Source organism: Microcebus murinus, chromosome 14 (assembly GCF_040939455.1).
Source record: "Microcebus murinus isolate Inina chromosome 14, M.murinus_Inina_mat1.0, whole genome shotgun sequence".
Taxonomy (NCBI): domain Eukaryota; kingdom Metazoa; phylum Chordata; class Mammalia; order Primates; family Cheirogaleidae; genus Microcebus; species Microcebus murinus.
In genome coordinates this window covers 26905484-26929934 of record NC_134117.1, presented here as the reverse complement: position 1 = coordinate 26929934, position 24451 = coordinate 26905484, and the positions used below count along the sequence as shown (strand labels likewise).

At 35.1% G+C, this 24451-nt stretch overlaps 1 long non-coding RNA gene across 1 annotated transcript in view; it reads right to left on the bottom strand.

Annotated features, from left to right (window-relative positions):
- LOC142875495 (uncharacterized) overlaps positions 1-24451 on the bottom strand; it is a 178152-nt gene that overhangs the window by 110474 nt on the left and 43227 nt on the right. The window contains exon 3 of the long non-coding RNA XR_012922853.1: positions 3361-3522. This is a non-coding gene — a long non-coding RNA (uncharacterized LOC142875495). The remainder of the gene's footprint in view (positions 1-3360; positions 3523-24451) is intronic.

The window sequence follows — 24451 nt, the reverse complement described above, 5'->3', positions numbered from 1 at the left end:
TGCATGTATGGAAGTAACATTCATCAGGTGTCAGGCACATGGGAAGGGGTAGGAAGGAATGGGTATATTCACACCTAATGGGTGTGATGTACATAGTCTAGGAGATGGGCATGCTTGTAGCTCTGACTTGGGCAGTACAAGGCAATATATGTAACCTAAACATTTGAACCCCCATAATATTCTGAAATATAAAAAAGTAGAAAAAAATTAAAAATGATGAGAGCACAAAGAAGTCTATATCTGATCCCTGTTCTTTCTTAAAGGCTCTTACCTAATTCTCCCTCTCATTTGGTACTTCTTGAGTGACATGCACAGTGACAACACTCTCAGATTCAAGAAACTGCAAAACAAATATACTATACCTGCCTTGTGTCAGCAAGTCAGTATGAAAAGTGCAGCATGAAACTCCTCACCATTTAAAACAGTTCCATCACTGATGCTGTACTGGAATTACTCCAATACCTTCCTGTAACCTTAGAGTTTACTTCAAAACCCTCTAGGTTAGAGGGGGCAAACATTTTTTCCAATATCATGTAAATCATTCACATGAAAACATTAAGACAACTTTAAAACCATGTAAAAACATATGAAAACAATCTACTTGTCTAAAACTTCAATGTAATGAGAAATACTTCAACAAGATATATGCATTAAAGTTTATTAGTTTGTATTAGTTTCCATTAACAGGGCTATCACTATGGATTGTAGAGTTGTTTCCTTTTATTTAATGCTTAAAAGACCTTCAAAGCTAGAATATCATTTGCCCTTGTTTGAGGAGTGGCTGTTAAGAGGGATCATTAGCTGGAATGTAGAATCTGAAGGCAGGCCTCTCACTTTAACAGCTAACAGTCACATCAGCTAAAGGTAGAACATCTAAGAATGAGGATTTGTTTATGAGGTGGAGCTCAAAACTACCATTTAAACATGCTTTTAATCACCTCACATTTCAATCTCTTAATTTTTTTACTATCCTGAGATCTTGGTTGTCCCATTTTTAAAATAAAGAACATACCACTAACTGACCAGAAAACAATTATTATACACTGTTACCTATATACATGAAATTCTGTAAATAATTAGGAGGAAAAGTGGGGTGTAAAAAAGTGATCTCTTTCTGAGATTTTAGAGGCCCAGTTTCCTCATTTTGTTCCCAAATAAATACTTTCATTGCAGATATTGCAAATGTTATGCCAGAGTTATTCAAACTAAGTTCAGTATCACCAAGCAGAAATCCTAGAGTAGGTGTTCTGAATGTGTTGGTAAAGAAAGTCAGTTCATTTGAGAGGTCTCTGCCCCTTCAACTTCACCCTCCTTACCAATATACATTCATCACTGAAAAGGGAAATATTTACAAAAGTTAGTTTAGTTATGTTTAAATATTATGTTTAGCTGTCTGGAGACCATGTTCTCAAGATTTATACAAGAAATCAAGGATTAAACTTCATAACAATTAGAAAACCACACTGTGTAAAATCAAAGACTTAGTTAAAGGAAATTAAAATAGTTTTACCATTGGTGCTAAACTGAAATGATTCCATTTCTTCCCAACACCTGGAACCAAAACCTATTGAACTTTCGTGTAAACAAACTAGGGCACACACAAAATACTCTGTCTGCAGCAAGGTACCACCTCTGCACAGGCATTTGGGTAAAAAATGTGGAAAATGCCTGAGGACTCTTTGAAGCAGCTTGGGAGAAGTGAGAGCAGGAAAGAGGCTCTTCTCTAGGGTAAGTTTGTTTAGTGGAAAGTAAGCAAGTTGTCAGGGAAAAAGTTGACAATGTGGATTCCAACAGTTTGAACTGCGAATAAACATGCAAAGGGATTATGTTACTGAGAATTAGAAAAGATTCCATTGAACTCAATAGAACCTTGTATTTTCAAAGATAATATGCCTTCAAGCCACACTCTGGATCCACAGTTTAGGGTTAGAATTACCCTAAGCTTTTTCTACGCCACATTAAAGTACACAAGGTCTGACCCCTATGATATGTGCCTAAAAATATTAGAATAAGGATGCAATAAAAAAATTTCATTTCTCTCTCTCTCTCTACATACATACAGACACACACACACACACACACACACACACACTGTGTACATTTGAGGTAGACTGAAGAAACTTGGAGAAAAATCTATGTTCTTCCCAAATGTCTAAACTCAAACCCAGTTTCATTAACCAATTTAGGAAAATACATGCATTGGCCATAAATTACTTTTAAGTTTTCTTTCCTTAATGACCTATCAAAGAGCAAAAAGCAGAGCCTATACTTATGGAATCCATAATCCTCTTCTCTGTTCACCAAAGCCACATTTAAGTCTGGCTTTCATCTCATGCTGTTGGGTTTTCCACCAGGTACAAGATGAAAAGTTGGAAGAATCTGGTGCTTTTTTAAAAGCAAAACAATTTGGTTGCCACTCAGCAATTCCTGGTGAAATGCCAGGAAGCCTGTAAAAAACGTTAAAATTTTCCTAACTTAGAGTTTACAAAAATAAGTGTGAAATGTTCATAGCCTGTCAAACATTCCATCTTTTTATTTTTTAAAATATTCATAAACAAGGGAAAACACATACTTTTGATTTGTTAAAGTTTATTTGAATCATTTTAATACAGGTCTGTCTTGTATAAACCCACAAAAATGGAGGTAACTTGGACTACTCTTCTTAGTTCATCTCAAGCCCTTAATGATTCTCGCATAAGAATCTGCTATTACAATCTTTTCCAAAACCTGACAAAAGACATGCAACTCACATACTCTTTACCAGCAAAGTTTGCAGGCAGCCCTACAAAAAGTTGTTTCTCCTTGCAATTCTGACACATATTCACTTTCCTCCTAGAACCAAGGATGTAAGGGAATATGCCTCGGTTTCATAGTCTCTTTGCTCTTAAAAAGAAAATCAAATTCCCCGGATATTTTCAAAGTCCACTAAGAATAGAAAATTCTCAGCTCTGCTTGATGATCATTTCTCTTACATTTCATCTTTATATTCACTGAGTTCATAGAATGGACATACACAGAAAGAGGGAAATAGTTGCTTCTTAAAAGACACCAAATTTAGTAATTCTCTCAAATCTATTGGCACACATCTAAAAATTCATATGTTTACAAGGCTTCATTGGGTTTCACTGGTTCTGCCTTTTGAGAAAACACATGCTGAATTGCCCATAACTTCAAACCAAAATACATCTGCAAACTACAAGAAATATTTGTTATAGAAAAACAAGTCATTGCAATTTAAAAGGTGATATAGTAGGTGGAGAAAGACAGACGTGGGCTCATCTGGATCCGACTCTAGTGTCCCCCAAGCATCAAGTTAGTAACTAAATGCTCTAAGACTTCAGCTGACTCCGATAGCCTTACCTGTTAATATAAGATTACTGTAAGTATTAGAGAATTGCTCCTTGAGAAGAACCAGATGCATCTGAGCTGCCTTCTCTCTCTGGAGCTCCAGCATAACATCAGGGTGCTGGGCAATCTTGCAGCCTTTCTGTTTATCTAAGGCAACATCACTTCGAACAATATCTACAAAAAGAAAGAAAGAAATCAGGCAGTAAAAACAAAAACTAAAATAAAACAAAAACCATACACACATCAAAGTCTTGTTTCACAAAAAATGACAGAATTTTTAAGCAACTAGAATTTTTATCAGACGGAAGAGATACAGAAATAATAAACCAGAAGGGTCTCCAACTCCATGACACATCCTGCAATTTCATCTGGTCATTTCCAAATTCTTCATAGATTTTTCTGTTTCTTAGCTCTCTTTGACATCATTTGAGATTCTCACTCCTCCATTCTCCTTCCCAGCTCACCTCCAGGACTTATTTATCTCCTGGAGCCTTTTGTTAACATCTTTTATTATTTTCCATAGGAAAAATAATACAACTTTGAATATTAGTGAGTATGAAGGTCATTTCCTCTACCTCATGTCACAGGGCCACGTGATAGCTCCAGCATGTGTACTCAGAATACTTGGCCTATTTTTAAATTAACTTGCCAGCTAGCCCACTCAGCTCATGTTAGGACTGTTATTCTATAGGTCACCTAATCAGGGTTTCTCCTGCTATTTTTCATGCACCTCTAAGAATGTAGCTTCATTCTGACTCAGTAATCACTCTTTAAATCCAGAAATATTTTGTGAGTCACTGAGGAGAGCAAGAGGGGTCACTCTGCAGATCTACATCTTCCCCAATTATTTTCCCATTATTGATAAGCCACTTTTCATATTTCAGTATGATTTTCACTCAAAGGAGATGTACTCTTCAGAAAACAGCCTTCCTCAAAAAGAAACATTGATACACAATGCTTCCCAACTGGTAGGCAGCTCTCATGCCCTGAAGTTATTTTTTTAACTCTCATGCCCTGAAGTTAATTTTTAAAAATTAAAATATAATTCAACTGATTCTCACAGGAACAAATGATGTCACCAGCAGCAATCTACATGGCAATTCTAGAAACTCTAGAAAGGTTTGCATAGCAAACTGAAGGATTTTAGAAGATGGAGCTAAAAATAACTGCTCTGCCACTGTTGACAATAGTTTTAAAAGGGGAAAAAAACTAATGATCATGTTAATGGCACCAATAGGAAAGAGCTGGCTCTTTAAGCAATACTCAATAGCACCTAAGAGAAAACAGGGCATGTGACATGAAGGGTGAAACATTGTTCTGGACAAGTAGTATTTATTTTAAGGTCTCTAAAAGAAAAGCCCAGACATAAATACAAACCCATGACTATGAGGGTAAGAATGTATGGCACATAAAGATTAGCCAGATGTGAAAACAGCCCTCACTAATTCTTAGATGAAAACAGGAAAGATGATTTAAAATAATGCAGTATTATGCCTTCACATATTTATACCAATTTCTAGAATATGAGCAATAAAGTGAACTCATTTAACATAAATAACTAATCAAATACATTTTCTGGAACTTAAATACAAAATTAGGATAAATTAGTTGAAGAATGCACTCTAGTTTTTACGACCATCAAATAGAAGGCGAGAGGAATAACAGTTTATATTTATTTAAATTACATGCTACAAAACTTTTTAATTACATTGTCCTATTGAATCCTAACAATCCTATCAAAGTATGTGGCAAACATTGTTGACTGGCTGATCCAAAACGTTAAAACACAATCACTTCTCACTTGCCTTCATCTATTATAGAGACTGAACACCTACACATGTAATTTCCCAGCATTCCTTGCAGCAAAGGGTGGTCATGTAACATAGTTCTGGCCAATGAGCTGCAGGCAGACATCCCAAAAGGGGACTTCCTTTGCCCAGTTAAAAGACAGAGCCTCACCGAGACAAAAAAATAAAAAAGTTTTTCCCTTCAGCCTTTTAGTCCTTTCTATTTCTTAATATAGAACAGAAACATAGACATGAGACCCAGAGTTACAGTAATTACTTCGTGGCCATAAGTCAAGAAGCAAGACAGCAAAGGATTACATACTAAGAATATTGAACAGAAAAATGTAGAGCCTATGTCTTTATTGACCTACCATATTTATGGATACTGCCCATCTTTTGTTTTCTTGTTATATGAGACAAATGCGCTATTTTTATATAAGCTACTAATAGTTACCTGTTTTTTAAATCCTAACTGTTTTTGTAATCCTAAATGATAAACAATAATATTATTACCCCTATCTTATATATAAGGAAACTGAGGTTAACAAAGTGTAAGTGACTTGCACAAGTTCATATAGCCTGGTCAGTCCTCAAGTCCAGGTAGTTTCAAAACCAAGTCCGGCACTCTTGCCAGAAGTTAGTCCTATATGGAAACTCAGAAGCTTAATAGTAGAATTACATTAAACAATGAAAGGGAGTAACTAAAAATAAAAACAATTATACTGTTACAGTGGTATACCATACTGAATATATGGAAAAGAAATATGGATGATGTTTTCACAGAAAAGATTATAAAACTTGTACCAAAGCATGCCATAAAGAGTGAAGGAGAATTTCAATTATTATGATATCTTCTGATAGGAGTCAATGTAGATGAGTAGAACATCTACTAAACTCTCTATTTCCTGTCTAATAAATGTTAGAGCATTTGCTCTGAATGCTCAGAATGCAGCGGAAACAACAATTATAACTGATATCCTTGACATCATTCCAACCAGAACCTTGAAATAAAGTGACCATATTATCTTTATATTAATAACAGTAAGAAAAGAAAACTGTGAACATGGCCAAACATATGTCCTAAACTTTAGAAAAGTACATTTCAAAATATTTGGGGAAAAAATAGATATGCTCTATTGATTCTTTATTCTCCACCTCTAATCTGTTTGAAATTGTATCAATGACTAGATAAACACAAAGCAAGGACGTTTATCAAAGATACATATGGTCATATATCTATCTGGAGGAAGAGTTAATATCATAGATGACAGACTAAAAAATCAAAATTATCTTGGCAATCTACAAAGTTAGGCTGAAATCCCCAAAATGGAAAGTGAAAACGTGAACATGAAGTCCTACATTTATACTGAAAATTGATTACATAAAATGGGAAGGCCTAACCAACAGAAACTCGTATATTTAAGATCTTATTAAGGTTTGTTGGTTTTAGTTGAATACAAGCTTAATATAAGTCAGTGCTATGATACTGCTGCCAAAAAGATTAATGCAATCTTAGTCTAAATTAATAGAACCAGAACATCCAGAGTACAGGAAGTGACATAGCCGCACTGCATTCCAAGCCAGTCAAGTGCAGCATAGGGAAGAGTTTGGAGTCAAGCAGACCCCAGTTCAAATTCTATCTGAGTGGTCACTTATTAGTTGTAGAAGTGACAGATGAAACACCACTCTAAGTCTAAATTTCTTCAACTACTGTTGTTGTAAAGATACATAAAGGACTTTGCACTATGCATATAATATAATAAGAGTTTAATAAGCAGTAATTATAATTATTTTTACTAGTATCCTACTTATGATACTATATTTTCAGCTGTAATAGTCTTAAAAGGATACTAATAATCTGGCGTGCATGCAAAGAAAAGTACAAAGATGGAAAGTAATTTTGATCTTTTAAACTAGCTGGGAAAAAAAATTGAGAGCCTGGCCAAGGAAAAGCCAAAGATACCTTGCTTTCATACAGTAGAGATAGCTGACTTATTCTGTGTAAATCCAGAAAGCCAAACATTATGGAAGTGCCCAAAGCAGAAACATGCTGCTCAGTTCCACATGAGAAAACTTTGTTAACACCAGAAGCTGTCAGATGAGGAAAAGGGCTACTTGATGAAGGAGTGATTTTCCCATGCCTAGAGATATTTAAGTAGAGAATGAGTGACACAGGCACAATAAAATGATTCCAATATGGTATTAAAACCTGACAGGCACAGAGTTAGGTACTTTCACTCACATTATGTGAGGCATTATAACGGGATAATTAAAGGCACAGGTTTTGAATTCAAACAGATAAAAGTTTGGATCCCAGCTCTATTATTATAAATATTATACTATCAGGGAGCTCTTGGACAAATCACTAAATCTTTCAATGTCTTTCCTAATTTTTTTTTAAATAGGGTCTCACTTTGTCACCCGGATAGGGTACAGTGGTATGATCATAGTTCACTACTACCTCAAATTCCTGGGCTCCAATAATCCTCCTGCCTCAGCCTCCCAAGAGGCTGGGACTACAGGCTGCTCACCACCACATCCAGCTAATTTTTTTTATTATTTTTTGTACAGATGGTGAGGTGGGGAGTGTCTTGCCTGTTGCTCAGACGGGTCTCAAACTCCTGACCTCCAGTGATCCTCCCACCTCCGCCTCCCAAAATGCTAGGATTACATGTATGAGCCACCATGCCCAGCCCCTAATTTTTTAAAATGAAAATACTAATAACTTATTTGTAATGAACTTATCACAGTGATATAAACATATCAGGCATACAGGTGCTGGCTGATTTAGGGGTTGCTAATAATGACATCAGATTATACTTATATCAGAAATTCATTATTGAAGGATATCATTATTCTTTGAGGTCATTTTTGGCTGAACAATTTTATGGCTCTACAAAAACGTGTGCTTTTCTTGTGTCTTTACCAGGCATAATAGAAAGAATAAAAACTCAAAACCAAAAGACTTAGGTATGAATTTAACTAATTTACCAAATAATCACAAAACTATAGAATAAAATTTAATTTCCTATGCCTTGTTTTCTTTTCCTGGTCTACCAAACTCAGAAGTTGATGGCCTGGATGATCATTAAACCTCTACTCTCCTCCTGCTAGCTCTTCCCCTATTGCTGATATTCTTTATTGTTGTGTAATCAAAGCTCCAAACCAAAGTTCCAAACTTGAGTCCAAATATCAAGCTACTCATACTTCTCTGCCATCTCCCCTCGGATCTTTGCCCTGGTATATGGTTCATGGATGCCAAAGACCCAATGTTATACCCTATGGAAGCCAACTAGGAAGAGAGCATCTTGCATCAGAGTTGATACCCTAGAATCAAGTTATTGAATATAATTACTTCTGGACATGTAAGTATGGAAGTATTTGCATTTTTTTCTTTATTCTTTCTTCCACATCTTTTCCATAAATTTACCAGTTAGTAAACTTCTTCCACATCTTTTCCATGAATTTACCAGTTAATAAACCACAGTTGTGCTAGCCTAAGGTTGCAGCTCTCACTAGGACAATCAACAGACTGGCAGATCAGCCAAATATTTCAATAAGGAGATTCTGGCACTTAGAGAGAGATAAAATGAGTTATATAAGCTTCCCACACAGCCCTGGCTGACTAGCAGGCTATGTACACATGCAAGGGAGACCCAATATAGGTTGAGTTCTTTACATATAACTGGCTAACTAGGAGGCTACAAACAAACACAGGACCTAAGAGGCCAGGAGGAAAGGAAAAAGTGAAGAAGACTTAAATATTGCCACAAAACCAAATATGTTTATCAATCCACACAGAAATCCATGAGCAGAAAGGGAAGACTTACACATTCAAAATATAACCTCTGAACAATTATTGGCTGATCACTAAGCTATGCAGACTCAGAGGCAAACCCTAGGAAGTCAAGATAAAAAATAAAAACAAAAATTTTTAAAAAACTGTAAAGAAATATCAGTTGCAGCACAGAAAAAAAGGATTACGTCCAAATAATTTACCAAAAAATTTTCTCATGGGGGAAAAAAGATTGCAGATTGGCTATGATATAACTAAAATGTCCAGTTTACAACAAAACATTACAAGCCATGCATAAAATAGGAAAGTGTAACCCACACTTTAGAAATAAAGCAGTCAACAGAACTAACTCTGTGCGGATCCAGCAGGAAAAGACTTCAAAGAAGATATTATACATATTGTTTTGAAAATTAAAAGAAGCCATGTTTGGATAATTAAAGAAAAATTGGCAATCAATAAATATGGGACTGAAATAAATACATAGAAACTTCTATTTTAAAAAGAACCAAATGGATAATCTATAGTTGAAAAGTAGAGGAACTAAAATGAAAAATGCACTAGATGGGCTTAATAGAAGATTTGAGAGAGCGGGAAAAAGAATCAGAGAACTCAAAGATAGAGAAATAGAAATGACCTAACCTGAAAAAACAGAGAGAAAAAAGATCAAGGAAAAATGAGCAGAGCCTCTGAAAGTTATGGGGCAATATGAAGCAATCTGAAATGCATAACAGGAGTCCTGTCACCCTCTCCCCATATGAGGAGAAAAGAAAGAGAGAAAGGGCAGAATTTATTTGAAGAAATAATGACCAAAAGTATCCCAAATTTTATGAAAATCATTACTTTACAGATTCAAGAAGTACAATAAACCACAAGTAGTGACACTCTACAAAAAAGACACCTGCACTCGAATGTTTATAGCAGCACAATTCATAATTGCAAGGCTGTGGAAACAGCCCAAGTGCCCATCAATCAAAGAATGGATTAATAAAATGTGGTATATGTACACCATGGAGTACTATTCAGCTCTAAGAAGCAATGGTGATATAGCACACCTTATATTTTCCTGGTTAGAGCTGGAACCCATACTACTAAGTGAAGTATCCCAAGAATGGAAAAACAAGCACCAGATATATTCTCCAGCAAACTGGTATTAACTGAGTAGCACCTAAGTGGACACATAGGTGCTACAGTAATAGGGTATTGGGCAGGTGGGAGGGGGGAGGGGGGCGGGTATATACATACATAGTGAGTGAGATGTGCACCATCTGGGGGATGGTCATGATGGAGACTCAGACTTTTGGGGGGGGGGGAAATGGGCATTTATTGAAACCTTAAAATCTGTACCCCCATAATATGCCAAAATAAAAAAAAATAATTAAAAAAAAAAAAAATAAAATAAACCACAAGTAGGATCATTACAAAAAGATCCACAGCTAGACACATTATAGTAAAACTGCTGAAAGTTCAAGACAAAAAGAAAATCTTAAAAGCAGAGAGAAAAAAAACTCATAAGGAGGACCAGCAATACAATTAATGGCTGACTTCCAATTTGAAACAATGGAGACCGGAAAACAGAAGAATGGCATATTCAAAGTGCTAAAAGGAAAAAATTCTGACAACCAAGAATTCTATATCCAGCAAAACTGTCATTCAAAGATGAAGGCAAAATAAAGTCACTGCCATTTAAACAAACAAATAAAAAAAAGACTGAGAGAATTTGTTGCTAGTAGATCTGCAGTGCAAGAAAGATGAAAGGAAGTTCCTTCAGGCTGAAAGGAAATGATACCAGGTAACAACTCAAATACACAGTAAAAAATGAAATACATTAGAAATGGTAAATATGTAGGTAAATATCAAAAAACCACTTTTGTTTTATACTCCTAATTTCTTTAAAACACATAAGATTATATAAGAAAGAAAATATGCCATATATAAATGTAACATATAGAACAGAGTTAGCACAATAGAACAGATTTTTAAAAGGAGTTATATTTGAGTAAAGTTGCTATAAATTATAAATATTAAGTTAGTAGTAACCTGAATTCAACTGCAATAATTCAGATGCATAGTGTATTCCCTGAAGCAACCACTAAGAAAATAACTCAAAATAATATAGTATGAAAATCAATAGAGTAATTAACTGAGTAAACAAAAAAATCTAACTAATTTGTTCAACGGAAAGAAAGCAGTGAACAAATTACAGAAAATAACAAAACAACAGATATAAATTCAACCATATTAATAATCACATTAAATGTGAATAGACTAAACACTCTAATCAAAAGACAGAAATTGTCAAATTGAGTTTAAAGAAATTCATGGTGCCATGCACCGTGGCTCAGGCATGTAATCCTAGCACTTTGGGAGGCCAAGGCAGGAAGATAGTTTGAGGCCAGGAGGTAGGGACCAACCTGAGAAACATAGTGAGACTCTGTCTCTACAAAAAATAAAAAAATTAGCCAAGCATGCTGGCACATGCCTGTAGTCCCAGCTACTTGATAGACTGAAGCAAAAGGATTGCTTAAGCCCAGAAGTTCAGGGTTATAGTGAGCTATGATCATACCACTCCATTTTGGGTGACAAAGTCAGATCCTGTCTCAAAAAGAATAAAAAATCATGGGACACAGCTTAAACAGTGCTTAGAGAGAAATTTATAGCTTTATATACCTATGTCAAAAAAGAAGAAAGTTCTGAAAGCAATAACCAATTTAATCAATCAAAAATCTACGGCTGGGCGCGGTGGCTCGCGCTTGCTTGTAATCCTAGCACTCTGGGAGGCCAAGGCGGGCGGATTGCTCAAGGTCAGGAGTTCGAAACCAGCCTGAGCGAGATCCCGTCTCTACTATAAAAATAGGAAGAAATTAATTGGCCAACTAATATATATATATATATATATATATATATATATAAATTAGCCAGGCATGGTGGCGCGTGCCTGTAGTCCCAGCTATTCGGGAGGCTGAGGCAGGAGGATCGCTTGAGCCCAGGAGTTTGAGGTTGCTGTGAGCTAGGCTGATGCCACGGCACTCACTCTAGCCTAGGAAAGCGAGACTCTGTCTCAAAAAAAAAAAAAAAAATCTAAGTTCCCACTTATAAACTAAAAAAATGAAAAAAAATTAAAATTAAACACAAAGCAAGCAATGGAAGAAACTAATAAAGATCATAATGTAAATAAATGAACAAGAAAACAGAAACAATACAAAAATCAATGAAACAAAATAGTGATTCTTTAAAAGATTAACAAAATCTAAAAAACTTGTACTATATTGACAAAGAAAGAAGACACAGATTAGCAAAGTCAGGGCTGGGGTAGAGGAAGGAAATTTCATATATTATATGATTCCACTTATATAACATTTTTAAAATGACAAAATTATGGTGATAGAGAATAGATTATACAGGGGTAGTGTGAGGGAGGTGCCATTGTGCCGTGTAACAGTTCTGCGTTCTGATTGTTCTATTGGTTGTACAAATTCATATATGTAATAAAATTTCATAGAACTATATACATTTACAAACATAGAAGAAAAGAGTGCTTGTAAAAATTAATGACATACAAATAAGGCCTATAGTATAGTGAACTTACTGTACTATTTTTGCAAATTTTTATAAGTCTAAAATTATTGCAAAATATTTTTGAAAGATTTTAGACCTTTACCTTATACCCTATTCTAAAAATCAACTCAAAAATGGATCACAGAGCTAAATATAAGATCCAAAGCCATAAATGTTCTAGAAGAAAATATAGGAGATAAATATTTGTATCCGTATGCTAAGCAAAAATTTCTTAATTATGGAAACAAAAGTACATTTCATAATAGAAAAAAATAATAAACTAAACTTCATCAAAGTAAAAGTGTTTGCTCTTTAAAAGATATCACTAAGAAAATCAAAAGACAAGCCACCAACTGAGGAAAAAAACTGTTTTATACAGGCAGAATCTTGTTCTGCCACCCAGCTGGAGTGCAATGGCTTGATCATAGCTCACTGTGACCTTAAACTTCTGAGCTCAAGTGACCTTCCCATGAGAAAATATTTTAAAATAGTATATATAATAAAATATATAAAAGTTTTACAATTTAATAAAAAGACAAGCAACCCAATTTAAAAATGGACAATATAACTAGATATTTCACCAAAGAAGATATACAATGGCTAATAAGCACGTGGATAGATGCACAATATCATTAGTCATTAGAAAAATACAAACTAAAACCACAATGAGGTACTACTACATACCCACTAGAATGGCTATAATCCATAAAACTGACAATACCAAGTGCCACCGAGGATGTAGAAAATCAAAAGCCCTCATACACTGCTGGTGGGAATGTAAAATGGTACAGTCACTTTGAAAACACTTTAGCAGCTGAGTAATAAAATAAACATAAATTTACTCTACAACCCAATATATCCAGTCCTAAGAACCTACCCAAAAGAAATGAAAGCATATGTCCACATAAAAATTTGTACATGAATGTTTATAGAGGCATTATGTATAATAGCCTAAACTGGAAATGTCTTTCAGTTAATAAATGGATAAACAAAATGTGGTAGATCCATACAATGGAATACTATTCAGCAATCAAAAGAAACAAATTACTGATAAATTCCAGATGTCAATAACCTCAACAACATTGGACCTAGTGAAAGAAACCAAAGACAAAAAGACCATGTATTGTATGGCTCCATTTTTGTAAAATTTCTGGAAAAGGCAAATTGATAGACATAGAAAGCATATCAGTGGTCTTCTAAGGCTGGGATAGGAGCAGCATTGATTGTAAACAGGCATGAGAATATTCTAAAATTGGATTGTAATGATGATTGCAAAATTCTACACATTTTGTAGAAATAATTGAACTATATTCTTATAATGGGCACATTTTATGATACTTAAATTATATATATTTAAAATTAAGATATGAATCACACAGTCTTTCCATTTTTTCTGTAGATTATATGAGAGTAGACATTACAACTCTGGTATAATTTTGTGTGCTGCTATTGCAGTGCTAGATCAAGAAGAATGAGGTGCAGACCTGAAAGAATGCTTTGGCTCCCCTCACACAAACTGACAGAGGATAAGACTTCCCTCCTGGCTTCAATACAGCCACTATAACAATAGTGGGAAAAGAAAGATGCTGATTATTACTTAAAGTAGACCCTTAAAAGAGGTTCACAGACTCTAGAAGAGCCTCTGTGCCAAAATCCTAATAGGCCCAAGCCAAAGTTCTCATTACCTACGTTTTCCCCCTCCAAACAACTTGTCCTTTAATTTCCCTAGTCTTCTAATCTCTGACCCCCCAGTCATCTTTTATTTCTCTTTCTTTCCCTATCCCTTCAGGTCACTAAGTTTATCCACTTTGACTTCAAAATGTCTCTTAGTGTTGTCCTCTTCAAATTCCACTTAATACTATTTACCTCATATCTGAATAAATAAAATGGTCCAATACAACTTCCATGAATCCAGATCATGGAAATCCAAGGCATTCAGCATACCATCTTCTGAAAAATCCTTCATTTTTATGTTTTCATTATAAAATGTTTCAAACAAAGAAATGTATTATATAAAGAATACCCACCCACACCCATGCATCCTCATACTCAACTCTATTCTTTCCTAACATTTTGCCATATTTGTTTCAGATTTATTTAAAGAAATAAAGTAGCTCAGAAATACTTAAAGTCCTCTGCTTACCTCTCTGCAATAAATTCTCCTACCACCCTCTCAGAAAGATAACCACCATCCTAAATCCTGAAAGTAATATGCTTATATATCTGTATGTATGTATATGTGTATATATGTATATGTATGTGCTTTCATCATATGCATAAAAATCATATAATATTAGTTTACATTTTTAATTATATTTTATACAACCAAGGCACAATTATCAAAACCAAGAAAAAAACATTGATATACATACTATTAATTACAGACTTTATTTAGAGTTCACCTGTTTTTCTACTAGTACCCTACCTAGTACTCCAGAACCTAATCCAGGATCCCACATTGCATTCGTTTCCTTGTCTCCTTAGTCTTCTCTGAACTGTGACAGTCTTTCAGTCTTTCCTTGTCTTCATGACCTTGGCGCTTTTAAAGAGTACTGGTCAGATATTCATCAATTTCAGGTAGAATGTCCCTCAATTTCAATTGACTCAAGTTTTTTTCATAGTTGGAATAAATTATGGATTTTGCAGAAGGATATCACAGAGGTATTCTGTGATAATCAATAATGTTATTGATCCCTCGGTTAAGATGAGTTCTGATAGATTTCTCCACTGTGAAGTTACTATTTTGCCTTTGTAATTAATGAATATTTTGTAGGAGATACATTGAAGCTATAAAATACTGCATTTTTCTATGAACTTTTACCCACTAATTTTAGCATTCATCAGTGGATCTTGCCCATGACTATTATTACTCTTGTGTTCTAACAGTGATTTTCTATTTTTCTCATTCCTCCTACATTTATTAATTGGAATTCTTCTATAAGGAAGAGTTGTTTCTTTCCCATTTATCTATTCAATCACTGTATATTTAAATGCATTTATGAATATTATTTTACTCTTTAAGTAATATTTATTTATTTGCACAAATTATTCCAGCGTTAGCTATTGAGAGCTCTTTCAGTCAGCTTCTGTGACCTTTTAATATGTCCTTATCTTTTGTTTTTTAAACACTTCCTTACTTTCTGGCACCACAAATATCCCAGAATCATCTTGTTTTTTTCTTGCCCCATCCTGGAATCATTCACTTCTCTAAGGAGCCCTGGTTTTTGTTGGAAAATGGTATTTAGAAATTAAGATCGGGGTACGATATGTACTCATTGCTACTGAGGTATCACCACTTCTAGGCCCTCTCAAGTAGACAGAGCTAGGAATGGCATATCTTTACTAACTGATGTATACACACATATCTGTATTTATCTCTGTATCTATTTATCTGTATATCTATTAAAAGGAAAATAATACATTAGTTCATACCAATACTTCCAACTCCAATATAGCCCTAAAGGGGAAAATTCTAGCATTCCCATTTGTTTATTTGTAATTTCTTTCTCTGACAGTAAGAAGCCTGGTTCTCATCAACTACCATATATTTGCTTATTTGTTCAACAGTAGTATAATGCAAAGTAGTTTCAGAATCGCTAACCCACCCTCCTTTGAGAAACATATTTACCAACTACAGTATAGTGTTTTTGTACAGTTCTTTTTTCTATAGGCTTACAGTGTCCATTCAAAATAAATTTACTCAGTTCCTTTCTTCTCCAAGACATCAGTGTGGTTGTGCTATTCACTGCAATACATTTAGATTCATTTGTCAAATCTGCTGGCAACCTTTGGTTCCCCCAACATCTTGATTGATTTTTCTTTTATTTAAAGACAGTAAAATTCACTCTGTGGTATACAATTCTATGGGTTTTGACGATTGCACAGGACCAAGTATCCACTAGACCATACAAAACAGTATGGTCACCAAAAAAATTTCCCTCATGCTACCCCTTCATTTTCAATCCCTCCCTCCACTCTCATCCTAGCAAACACTGATCTGTTGTTTTTCATTTTTGTTTATTTTTTTCTATAGCTTTGTCTTTTCCAGAATGTCTTAACAGTGGGATCATGCAGTATGTAGACTTTGAGGTATAGCTTCTTTCACTTAGCAAAATGCATTTAGGAATCACCAATGGTATTGTGAATCAATAATTAATTCTTTTGTATTGCTGAATAATATTCCATTGAATGGTTATACCACAATTTGTTTACCCATTCACCCACTTTAGGAAATCTAGGTTAGTTCCAGTTTTTGACAATGAATAAAGCTTCTTTAAACATGCACATACATGTTTTCCTGTGAATCTTAGTTTTCAATTAACTTGGGTAAGTTCCTAGGAGTAAGACTACAGGATCATATGGTAAGTATATGTTTAGCTTATAGAAAACTGCCAGACTCTTTTACAGAGTAGCTATTTTACATTCATACTAGCATTGTATAAGAGTGCCAGTTGCTCCACATCCTCAAAAGCACTTAGTATTGTCAGTGTTGTTTGTTTGTGAGACTTCTGGTCGATTTTTAGTGGTATTTCATTTGTGGTTTTAATTTCCATTTCTCTAATGATAGTGATGTTGAACATATTTTCATATACTTATTTTTCATCCATATATCCTTTTTGCTAAAGTATCTGTTCATATCTCTTTCTTATTTTTACATGGTTATTTTCTAATTTTTTCTAACTTTAAGACTTTTTTATATGTTCTGGACACAAATACTTTATCAGATTTGTGATTTTAAAATATTCACTCCCAGTCTGTGACTTCACTTTTTCATTCTCTTTACAGGGTCATTCACAGAGAAAATGTTTTAAAATTTTGATAAAGTAGAATTTATCAATTTTCCTTTTATAATCATACTTTTGATATTATATCTGAAAACTTTTTGCCAATTCCAAGGTCATACAGATTTATCCTACCTTTTCTTTTAGAAATGTTATACTTTTTTTTTTTTTTGAGACAGAGTCTCAAATGCTAGAGTGCCATGGCGTCAGCCTAGCATGGCGTCAGCCTAGCTCACAGCAACCTCAAACTCCTGAGCTCAAGCAATCCTTCTGCCTCAGCCTCTCGAGTAGCTGGGACTACAGGCATGCGCCACCATGCCCAGCTAATTTTTTTCTATATATTTTTAGTTGAGACAGGGTCTCACTCTTGCTCAGGCTCAGGCTGGTTTCAAACTCCTGACCTTGAGTGATCCTCCTGCCTCAGCCTCTCAGAGTGCCAGGAGAAATGTTATAAGTTTTATGTTCCACATATAGGTACATGATCTTTAAGTTAATTTTTATATACAATTTGAGGAATGTATCAAAGATTATCTTTTCACATAAGAACTTCCCAATTTTTCCATTGTCATTTGTTGAAAAATCTTTCCTTTCTCCATTGAGTTGTCTTTGTGTCTGTGTCAAAAATCAGTTGACATTATTTTGTGGGTCTGTTTCTAAGCTCTCTGTTCTGTTTCACTGATGTGCATGTTATCATTTTAGCAATATCATATTCCCTTGATTATTATAGCTTTATATTGTTTTGTCTTAAAATCAGGTAATGTGAGTCTTCCACCTTTGTTCTGCTTTTTCATAGCTGTTTTACATATTCTAGTTCCTCTGTGTGTGTGTGTGTGTGTGTGTGTATTTAAGTTCATGTACATATACATATACAAACATATTTACAGAAAAATTTTGTGTGGTACTTTTGGGATTGAGTTGAATCTGCAAATCACATTAGGGAGAAGTGAAGTCTTAATAATATTGAGTCTTCCAATCCATGAACACATTTTGCAATCTCTTTCCATTTATTTGATTTCTTTCACCACTGTTTTATTGTTTTCAGCATAAATATTCTCTACACATTTTGTTAGGTTGGTTAGGAAAAGTACCTTACTCTTCCAGTTTGCTGAGCGTTTTTAATCATGAATAGATATTAAATTTGATCAAATGCTTTCTCTGCATCTATTGAGATGATTAGTCTATTAAATAAGTTCAACACACACACATAGCTTGTAGGAGTTTGAACTGCATCAAATTTATAAATTAATTTAGAGACAATTTCTAGAGATTTAGTCTCCCTATCCATGACATGATCTATCTCAATATATCATGTAGGCCTTCTTTTATGTTTTTCAATGAAGTTTTACAATTTCCTCTATTAAAATCTGATATGGGCCGGGCGCTGTGGCTCACGCCTGTAATCCTAGCTCTTGGGAGGCCGAGGCGGGCGGATTGCTCAAGGTCAGGAGTTCAAAACCAGCCTGAGCAAGAGCGAGACCCCGTCTCTACTATAAATAGAAAGAAATTAATTGGCCAACTGATATATATATAAAAAAAAAATTAGCCGGGCATGGTGGCGCATGCCTGTAGTCCCAGCTACCCGGGAGGCTGAGGCAGAAGGATCACTCGAGCCCAGGAGTTTGAGGTTGCTGTGAGCTAGGCTGACACCACGGCACTCACTCTAGCCTGGGCAACAAAGCGAGACTTTGTCTCAAAAAAAAAAAAAAAAAAAAAAAAAATCTGATATGATACTTGTTAGGTTTATTCATAGGTACTTCTGGTTTTGCTGTTTTTATAAATGGTATGTCATTTTTATAACATGTTCTAAAGTTTTGGCCCTAGTTTATAAAAATGAACTGGTTAGACATTGGCCTGGGCAAAGAGTTTATGAAGAAGTCCCCAAAGGCAATCACAGCAGCAACAAAAATAAATAAATGGGACATGATCAAACTACAAATCTTCTGCACAGCCAAAGAAATAGTCATGAAAGTAAACAGACCTCCTACAGAATGGGAGAAAATTTTTGCATCCTACGCATCCGATAAGGGGCTGATAACTAGAATATACTTAGAACTCACGAAAATCAGCAAGAAAAAATCAAATAACCCTATTAAAAAGTGGGCAAAGGACTTGAACAGAAACTTTTCTAAAGAAGACAGAAGAATGGCCAACAAACATATGAAAAAATGCTCATCATCTCTAATCATCAGGGAAATGCAAATCAAAACCACAATGAGATATCACTTAACTCCAGTGAGAATGGCCTTTATCAAAAAGTCTCCAAACAATAAATGCTGGCGTGGGTGCGGAGAGAGAGGAACACTCCTACACTGCTGGTGGGACTGCAAACTAGTTCAAACTCTGTGGAAAGCAATATGGAGATACCTAAAGTGATACAAGTGAATCTACTGTTTGATCCAGCAATCCCATTGCTGGGCATCTACCCAAATGATCCAATGACACTCTACAAAAAAGACACCTGCACTCGAATGTTTATAGCAGCACAATTCATAATTGCAAAGCTGTGGAAACAGCCCAAGTGCCCATCAATCCGAGAATGGATTAATAAAATGTGGTATATGTATACCATGGAGTACTATTCAGCTCTAAGAAACAACGGTGATATAGCACATCTTATATTTTCCTGGTTAGAGCTTGAACCCATACTACTAAGTGAAGTATCCCAAGAATGGAAAAACAAGCAGCAGATATATTCTCCAGCAAACTGGTATTAACTGAGTAGCACCTAAGTGGACACATAGGTACTACAGTAATAGGGTATTGGGCAGGTGGGAGGGGGGAGGGGGGCGGGTATATACATACATAATGAGTGAGATGTGCACCATCTAGGGGATGGTCATGATGGAGACTCAGACTTTTGGGGGAGGGGGGGAAATGGGCATTTATTGAAACCTTAAAATCTGTACCCCCATAATATGCCGAAATAAAAAAAAAATAAAATAAAAAAAATTTTAAAAAATGAACTGGTTGTAGTTTATACAGCTGGAATCCAGAAGTCTTGGGGAGCTCTCCTATTATTTCTAATTATTTGTGTCTAAATGTTCATGAATTCTCTTGGAAATAATCATATCATCTGCTAATAACAATTTTGTTTCTTCTTTCTCAACTGTTATATTTTTTAATCAACTCCTCTTATTTGTTGGAAGACATAGAACTCCTGTGTTTCTGCTTTTCTTACAATCAGAGACACTGATTGCCTTAATTCCAAATTATGTTTTCAAGGATGTTTGTATGGTGAACAGCACTGAAAGACAGAGATAGTATCGCTCTCCAGAGCAAAGAGCAAGCATGCTTATTATCCAATATAATAAAGATAATATTTCCCTCCAGAATAAAAAGCAGGACTAATTACTGCATGGTATGAAAGATTCAGTCTCCCTAAACGCAGAATTCCCCTCCTATAATACAACCCATTGTAACTGGGACCACCTATCCCTTTTCCTGTTGCCATATGGGAATTGGGACTAAGGAAAACAGTATGAAACAATTGCTGATACTCTGGCCAGTGCTAGTGCTGTGAAAATAAAGTCCTTTGTCTCTGACATAGAAGTCTCATATCTTTTGCCAGCATCCATGAAACAGTAGTAGGCTGTTGGCTTGCTCTTCACAGTTCTTGGGATTATCATGACAGCTAGAACCTCCAGTATAAAGGCAACCTGCAGCCATCATTGGCTTCTTTCTGATTTTAAGGAGAATGCTTATAATCTAGTTCATCATTAAGCATAATTAATGATTTTGTTTCTAAGTGGATATCCTTTTCCATGTTAAGAAGGGTGCTTAAAAAATTCCACAATTCATTTAACTTGTGAAACTGTTGCCCTGCTGGCCTAAAAGAGTGGATGTAACTTTCAAAAGTAGTTCTTCTTAGAATCACAAAGAAGAAGGAATCCTAAGGAGGAAACTACTGGAATTTCAAGCAAGGCAGCTCTTCATTATGTCCTGCTCTCTAAAACATTTGACATTATTAGCCCTCACCAACCAGATACCAGTAGCATCCCCAGTCTCAATGGTTGAAAATCCCCCAATTTTTTCAAATATTCTTTACCGGAGGGGTTGGCAGACTTTTTCGATAAAGAGCCAGACAATATTTTACGTTTTGTGGGCCATATAGTCTCTGTTGCAACTACTCAACTCTGGTATTGTAACGCAAAAGTGCCCACAGACAATACATAAATGAATGGGCATGGCTGTGTTCTAATAAAAGTTTACAAAAACAGGTGGTGGCAGAATTTGGTCTGCATGCTATATGCATTGCTGACTCCTGCTCTAGAGGAACAGGTAGCAAATAGAATATTCTTAAATTTCACAGATACGAAAACTGGGGCCAGAGATGAAGTGATCTGTCTTATGTTTGGCAGGCATTTTGTACTAAGCAAAGATTAGATCCCAGGCCTCCTGAATGTTCTTCCCACTATATCACCCCATAGAACAAAACACATGGTGGCAGAATCTGCCTCAGTAAGTATTTTTATCCACTTCTACTCAATATTTGCATACAATGTTTGTATGCAAATATATATAGATACTTGGCAGATGTCCATGAATATTCTCGTCTCTGTTCCAACTCCCTCCTCTGTGGTCTGCATTATTTCTCTAGTTTTGCATCATTCCCAGATGAAGACATCATATAGTTCCATTTCAAGAATGTTTATGAAAACATGTAATACAACTGGGCTGTAGGCTGAAACAAGCAGCAGAGCTTTCACACAATAAATCAGCATAAATCACCTGCTAAATATTTCTAAGGCCCTCCTCACAGTATTGACCACAGCCCTGATTTTTTCATCAGTATACCAGGACTCACTCACATCCAATCAATCCGAAGTCTATTTTCAAGTGAAAGTCCCTGAAGATCTGAATCTAATACTAATCTTTACAAAGTATCAGAAAGTATCACATCTACTTCATTTCTTTCACCTGCAATTGCTAAGATTCCATCCACAGACACATTTTGTTGGGCTTGACTAATTCTTCAAAAAAGTGTTAAATAAAAGTTCTGAATATAGTCAGCACTCTGTATCCATGGGTTATGCATCCATGGATTCAATCAACCCTGAGTTGAAAATATTTTTTTAATTGCATCTATACTGAACACATACAAACTTTTTTCTTGTTCTCTAAACAATAGTGTAACAACTGTTGACATAACAGTTACATTGTAGTAAGTATCATAAGTGACCTAGAGATGATTTAAAGTACGTAGGAGAATGTGCCTAGATTATATGTAAATATTATGCCATTTTATATCAGGTACTTAAGCATCTGCAGATTTTAGTATCTGTGGGAGGTCCTGGACCAATGCCCCACAGATATAGAAAGACTAATATAATCATTAAAAAATGTCAGCATATGTTTTTTGGCCATTAGTCTACTTGTTTAGATAAGTTTCTGTTCATGTCCTTTGCCTACTTTTTGATAGGGTTGATTTTTTCTTGCTAATTTTCCTGAGTTCTATATACATTCTAATTATCAGCCTTTTATCAAATGTGTAGCAGGAGAATATTTTCTCCCATTCTATAGGTTGTCTGTTTGCTCTTGGGATAGTTTCTTTGGCTGTGTAGAAGCTGTTTAGTTTGATCAGATCCCATTTATTTATTTTTGTTGTTCCTGTGATTGCCTTTGGGGTCTTCTTCATAAATTATTTGCCTAAGCCAATGTCTGTAAGAGTTTTTCCAACATTTTCTTCTAGAATTCTTATAGTGATCAACACTTAATTGCATGTATAGCAATAACATCCATCAAGTGTTGGGCATATGGGAGGGTGGATATATACACACATAATGAACGCAATGCATATACCATCTAGGGGATAGACATGCTTGAAGCTCAGACTTGGGTGGGGCAAGGGCAATATACGTAACCTAAACATTTGTACTCCCATAATATGCTGAAATAAAAAAGAAAAATAATGTCAGCAGTGGAAGTCCCAGCCAGAGCAATCAGGGAAGAGAAAGAAATACAAGGCATCCAAACTGAAAAAGAGGAAGTCAAATTATCCCTTTTTGCTGATGACATGATGTTATATCTAGAAAAACCTAACAACTCCACCAAAAAACTCTTAGAACTGATAAATGAATTCAGTAAAGTTGCTGGATACAAAATCAACATACAAAAATCAGTAGTGTTTCTATACATCAATAAGTAAGACCTCAATCAAGAAGGTAATTCCATTTACAATGTCTGTTGAAATATATATAAAATATCTATGAATAAATTTAACCAAGGAGGTGAAAGATCTCTACAAGAAAAATTACAAAACAATGGTAAAGAAATTATTGATGGCACCAACAAATGTAAAAACATCCCATGCTTATGAATTAAAAGAATTAATATTAAAATGGCCATACTACCCAAAGCAATCTACAGATTCAATACAATCCCTATCAAAATACCAATGTCATTTTTAACAAAATTAGAAAAAAACAACCCTAAAATTCATGTGGAGCCAAAGTAAAACCCAAATAGTCAAAGCAATTCTGAGCAAAAAGAATCAAGCTGGAGGCACCACAATACCTGACATCAAATTATATTACAAGATTATAGTAAACAAAACAGCATGGTACTGGTATAAAAATAGACACACAGAACAATGGAATAGAATACAGAACTCAGAAATAAAACCACATATTTACAGCCACCGATCTTTGGCAAAGCCAACAAGAACATACATTAGGGAAAAGATATCCTTTCAATAAATGGTGCTGAGAAAATTGGATTGCCATATGCAGAAGAATGAAATTGGACCCCTATCTCTCACTGTATACAAAAATCAATTCAAGGTGAATTAAAGATTTAAATGTAAGACTCAAACCTATAAAAGTCCTAGAAGAAAACCTAGGGAAAACGCTTCTAAACATCTGTCTAAGCAAAAAATTTATGAGTAAGACCTGAAAAGCACAGGCAAAAACAACAACAACAACAAATAGACAAATGGGACTTTAATTAAAGGAAAAAGCGTCTGCTATGATTGCACCACTGCACTCCAGCCTGAGTGACACAGTGACAGTAAGACCCTGACTCTTAAAAAAAAAAAAAAAAAAAAAAGACAGAAAGTAACAGATGGTGAGGATGCACAGAAAAAGGAACTCTTATACACTCTTGGTGGGAATGTAAATAGTACAACTTCAGTGCAAAAACAGTATGGAAATTTCTCAAAGAATTAAAAGTAGAACTACCATTCAATC